At 36.9% G+C, this 6,039-nt stretch overlaps 1 long non-coding RNA gene across 1 annotated transcript in view; it reads left to right on the plus strand.

Moving 5' to 3' along the window:
- The window catches only part of LOC149118365 (uncharacterized), a 33,077-nt gene extending 27,248 nt beyond the window's left edge, over positions 1 to 5,829 (plus strand). Inside the window, exon 4 of the long non-coding RNA XR_016208876.1 lies at positions 210 to 5,829. This is a non-coding gene — a long non-coding RNA (uncharacterized LOC149118365). The remainder of the gene's footprint in view (positions 1 to 209) is intronic.
- The last annotated feature ends 210 nt before the right edge of the window (positions 5,830 to 6,039 follow it).

A 6,039-nucleotide genomic window follows, 5' to 3' on the forward strand; every position in this document is an offset into this window, starting at 1 on the left:
TCGTTTATGACGTCAAAAGTTTTTCAGTTAGCGAAGGACAAGTGGTTTCTCCAGAGGATGAGTGCAATACTTCGTGATTGTTTGTTAAGATAGAAATATGGATCCTGATAGCAATTTAAAATTGTGTTTCTTTTTACCGCTTTTACTTTTTGCTTTCATCATTTGTGTTTTTTCAACCGAAATGAGCTGTTTTTTGTTCTTTCATCTAGGTGAATTTGCTTCGCCGTCATCAAGGAAAGCCAGAAATCTTCCAATGTCCTTTTTCCAGGTATGTAGGAGCTTTCAACAGAGCAAGAAATCGAGTTTTCTGTCTAGCTCTGACCTGAGCTTTTCAGCGTTGCTGGTTTTTGTCCTGGAAATTGACGCGTACATGCTTCGATGGAAACAACCTTGTGGCTGATTGAAATGGTTTGTTGACAAGCTGGGCATTATGTTCGAGTTCGAGCCACCTTAGATTTTCTAAACCAGGAGCCTGCCAAAACTCTAAGGTGGCTCTGAACCCTATGTATAGATTTTTTAAAAAACTTTGCCAGAAGTTGCGTCTTATCATGCTTATTAAAATTGGATAAGTAACAAAATTTCACCTTGTCGTTTTTGAATTATAAGCCTCTAAAGCTGTAATTAAGGGTGTTTTTAGAAGGTAATACTGTTGCTATGGTAACCTATTGTGTCACGAAAATGATAACAACGTGTTCACCAATAATTGGGCAGTTTTTTAATACCATGATTGTAGTATCAAGTGATAAAGAGTGGTAATAATGACCTATCAAAATCTAACTGCTCAAAACTGCTTTGAGCCACCTTAACTTGAAAAATGATAAAATGTTTAAATTACTACATATGAAAAAGTATTTCTTGATCTCAAGAGCTCCTAAGTAAGTGAACAAGCAAAGCATTCTTCGGGTCGAAAGAGAGTGCATTCGATATTGAATTAAACAAATTGCCGCGGAAACCTTGTAAGTACAGATGAGATCTAACGAGGAATTCACATTCACATAATAAACATTCCACAAAGACGAAACAGCCACAACCACGAAGAGCAAGCTCGACTGAGCATCCATGATTCAACACGTGTATCTCGGGTCTGCACCATATCATCTTTTTCAGTTGAATATACCACTACACTCTGCAATGAATGGCACCAGGCTACGCTACATACCTACCTTGTTGTATTAAGGTGGCTCAAACAGTAATGTTTCAGTGGGACGCCTAGCCTCTAGCGCGCACTTCAGCGCGAGGCATCACGCGATCACCCGAGAGTTCGCGAGATAGCGCGCGAGTTTTTGTTATAAATAGTTTTTTAATTAAGTTTCTGGCAGGTCCCCATCAGCCTTTAGGTTGCCTGAAACCAACCTGCCTCAACAAAAAGTATATGTATGCGTGTATGTATGTATGTATGTATGTATGTATGTATGTATGTATGTATGTATGTAGCTTCAAAGTTTACAAAAACCAAAACAAACATGACAGCGCGAGGCCTGCTTCGTAAAACTTTGTTTCCGCCAAGTTTTGGTGAGCTGTTTCCGTTATCAGTTATTTTTAACATCGAAAACATTCATCCTTCAGGCAATTTCAAAGGAAAACATCCCTTTAAACCGCTGTGCTGGAACGTAAACCAAAATTGTGATGTTAATGTTGCGATCCGGGGAAGGGGTACTCCCTTATATGGGCTAGATAGGTATGTGCGGACCCAAAGAGTACGGTTTTTAAGCCCTTTTAATCATAAATAGGGTATCGATTTTGGCCAATTTGGTCTTAAATAACGTATGGATTTTGCACTCTAGTATTGAATTGGGTATGTTGTTTACTAGAAGCTACTTTTTCATCATTATCCATAAAACCATAAGGAAAAGCCCTTCAAAAATTACCTTTAGGGCAACTGTGTCAGCTGCAACAGTCATAAATGGGGTATCGATTTTTGCTCCGTTCATAAATAGGTTAGAGAAAATCGCACATATTAGACATAAAAAGGGTAAGAGTTTTGGGAAGCTTCCCGCACACCCCCACCAAATTTTTCTGTGCTACAGGGGCACTCCATGAATTGGGAAGCAAATTTAACGGTACCTATATGCACATAAAATGTAGTTTCTATTGACAGCCCCATCTTTCTTTGCAAAATGTTTAGTTAAAAAAATGAAAGTCCTTGGTTAAGTTATCGAGTCTTTTTAAAATCCCTTATTAAATCTTTCCCAGACACAAATAAAAAATTTCCATCAAGATCCGTTCTTTTGCAGGTCTTCGTTTATTGGATACAAGCTAATAAAGAGAGTTTAAATCAAAAAGACATAACAAGATGCATATATTTTATCGTGAGCCAAGTTTGATGTCATATTTTATAAGGTCTTTTGATTCATAACTTGGTCAAAAGGGAAACGAACAGAAGATTGGACGAAAAAGAAATAAATGGAGTCCGCCAAAAATACGAAAAAAAAAAAAACTGAGGAGTCCCCCTACGGGGGCTGAACGCCATGCCCTTCCGAACCGAAGCTCGGAAATGTAGCCACTGTGCTACAGGGGGACTCCGTGAATTGGGTAGCAAATTTAACGGTACCTATATGCACATAAAATGTAGTTTCTATTGACAGCCCTATCTTTCTTTGCAAATGTTTAGTTAAAAAAATGAAAGTCCTTGGTTAAGTTATAGAATCTTTTTAAAATCCCTTATTAAATCTTTCCCAGGCACAAATAAAAAATTTCCATCAAGATCCGTTCTTTTGCAGGTGTTCGTTTATTGGATACAAGCTAATAAAGAGAGTTTAAATCAAAAAAGACATAACAAGATGCATATATTGTATCGTCAGCCAAGTTTGATGTCATATTTTAAAAGGTCTTTTGACTCATAACTTGGTCAAAAGGGAAAAAACAGAAGATTGGACGAAAAAGAAATAAATGGAGTCCAGCACAAATATGAAAAAAAAAAACTGAGGAGTCCCCCTACGGGGGCTGAACGCCATACCCTTCCGAACCGAAGCTCGGAAATGTAGCCACTGTGCTACAGGGGAACTCCGTGAATTGGGTAGCAAATTTAACGGTACCTATATGCACATAAAATGTAGTTTCTATTGACAGGCCTATCTTTCTTTGCAAAATGTTTAGTTAAAAAAATGAAAGTCCTTGGTTAAGTTAGAGTCTTTTTAAAATCCCTTATTAAATCTTTCCCGGGCAAAAATAAAAAATTTCGATCAAGATCCGTTCTTTTGCAGGTCTTCGTTTATTGCAAAAAGGCTAATAAAGAAAGTGTAAATCAAAAAAGACATAACAAGATGGATATATTTTATCGTCAGCCAAGTTTGATGTCATATTTTAAAAGTATAAGGTCTTTTGACTTATAACTTGGTCACAAGGGAAAAAAGCAGAAGATTAGACGAAAAAGAAATAAATGGAGTCCAGCACAAATATGAAAAAAAAACTGAGGAGTCGCCCTACGGGGGCTGAACGCCATGCCCTTCCGAACCCAAGCTCGGAAATGTAGCCACTGTGCTACAGGGGGACTCCGTGAATTGGGTAGCAAATTTAACGGTACCTATATGCACATAAAATGTAGTTTCTATTGACAGGCCTATCTTTCTTTGCAAAATGTTTAGTTAAAAAAATGAAAGTCCTTGGTTAAGGTGTAGAGTCTTTTTAAAATCCCTTATTAAATCTTTCCCGGGCAAAACTAAAAAATTTCGATCAAGATCCGTTCTTTTGCAGGTCTTCGTTTATTGGAAAAATGCTAATAAAGAAAGTGTAAATCAAAAAAGACATAACAAGATGGATATATTTTATCGTCAGCCAAGTTTGATGTCATATTTTATAAGGTGTTTTGACTTATAACTTGGTCACAAGGGAAAAAAGCAGAAGATTAGACGAAAAAGAAATAAATGGAGTCCAGCACAAATATGAAAAAAAAACTGAGGAGTCCCCCTACGGGGGCTGAACGCCATGCCCTTCCGAACCGAAGCTCGGAAATGTAGCCACTGTGCTACAGGGGGACTCCGTGAATTGGGTAGCAAATTTAACGGTACCTATATGCACATAAAATGTAGTTTCTATTGACAGCCCTATCTTTCTTTACAAAATGTTTAGTTAAAAAAATGAAAGTCCTTGGTTAAGGTGTAGAGTCTTTTTAAAATCCCTTATTAAACGTTTCCGAAGCAAAAAAAATTGTCCATCAAGGTCCGTTCTTTTCAGTTCTTCGTTTATTAGATACAAGCTAATAAAGAGAGTTTAAATCGAAAAAGACATAACAAGATGCATATATTTTATATTCAGCCAAGTTTGATGTCATATTTTATAAAGTCTTTTGATTCATAACTTGGTCAAAAGGGAAAGAAAAGACGATTAGACGAAAAAGAAATAAATGGAGTCCAGCACAAATATGAAAAAAAAAAAAAACTGAGGAGTCCCCCTACGGGGGCTGAACGCCATGCCCTTCCGAAACGAAGCTCGGAAATGTAGCCACTGTGCTACAGGGGGACTCCGTGAATTGGGTAGCAAATTTAACGGTACCTATATACACATAAAATGTAGTTTCTCTTGACAGCCCTATCTTTCTTTGCAAAATATTTAGTTAAAAAAATGAAAGTCCTTGGTTAAGTTATAGAGTCTTTTTAAAATCCCTTATTAAATCTTTCCTGGGCAAAACTAAAAAATTTCGATCAAGATCCGTTCTTTTGCAGGTCTTCGTTTATTGGATACAAGCTAATAAAGAGAGTTTCAATCAAAAAAGACATAACAAGATGGATATATTTTATCGTCAGCCAAGTTTGATGTGATATTTTATAAGGTCTTTCGACTCATAACTTGGTCAAAAGGGAAAAAACAGAAGATTGGACGAAAAAGAAATAAATGGAGTCCAGCACAAATATTAAAAAAAAAAACTAAGGAGTCCCCCTACGGGGGCTGAACGCCATGCCCTTCCGAACCCAAGCTGGGAAATGTAGCCACTGTGCTACAGGGGGACTCCGTGAATTGGGTAGCAAATTTAACGGTACCTATATGCACATAAAATGTAGTTTCTATTGACAGGCCTATCTTTCTTTGCAAAATGTTTAGTTAAAAAATGAAAGTCCTTGGTTAAGTTATAGAGTCTTTTTAAAATCGCTTATTAAATCTTTCCCAGGCAAAAATAAAACATTTCCATCAAGATCCGTTCTTTTGCAGGTCTTCGTTTATTGGATACAAGCTAATAAAGAGAGTTTAAATCAAAAAAGACATAACAAGATGCATATATTTTATCGTCAGCCAAGTTTGATGTCATATTTTATAAGGTCTTTTGACTCATAACTTGGTCAAAAGGGAAAAAACAGAAGATTGCACGAAAAAGAAATAAATGGAGTCCAGCACAAATATGAAAAAAAAACTGAGGAGTCCCCCTACGGGGGCTGAACGCCATGCCCTTCCGAAACGAAGCTCGAAAATGTAGCCACTTTGCTACAGGGGGACTCCGTGAATTGGGTAGCAAATTTAACGGAACCTATATGCACATAAAATGTAGTTTCTATTGACAGCCTTATCTTTCTTTGCAAAATGTTTACTTAAAAAAATGAAAGTCCTTGGTTAAGTTATGGAGTCTTTTTAAAATGCCTTATTAAATCTTTCCCGGGCAAAAATAAAACATTTCCATCAAGATCCGTTCTTTTGCAGGTCTTCGTTTATTGGATACAAGCTAATAAAGAGAGTTTCAATCAAAAAAGACATAAGAAGATTGATATATTTTATATTCAGCGAAGTTTGATGTCATATTTTATAAGGTCTTTTGACTCATAACTTGGTCAAAACGGAAAAAAACAGAAGATTGGACGAAAAAGAAATAAATGGAGTCCAGCACAAATATGAAAAAAAAAACTGAGGAGTCCCCCTACGGGGGCTGAACGCCATGCCCTTCCGAACCGAAGCTCGGAAATGCAGCCACTGTGCTACAGGGGGACTCCGTGAATTGGGTAGCAAATTTAGCGGTACCTATATGCACATAAAATGTAGTTTCTATTGACAGCCTTATCTTTCTTTGCAAAATGTTTAGTTAAAAAAATGAAAGTCCTTGGTTAAGTTATGCAG

This window comes from Orbicella faveolata, unplaced genomic scaffold, assembly GCF_042242905.1.
Source record: "Orbicella faveolata isolate gen_17 unplaced genomic scaffold, um_ofav_v1 contig_1, whole genome shotgun sequence".
NCBI lineage: Eukaryota > Metazoa > Cnidaria > Anthozoa > Scleractinia > Merulinidae > Orbicella > Orbicella faveolata.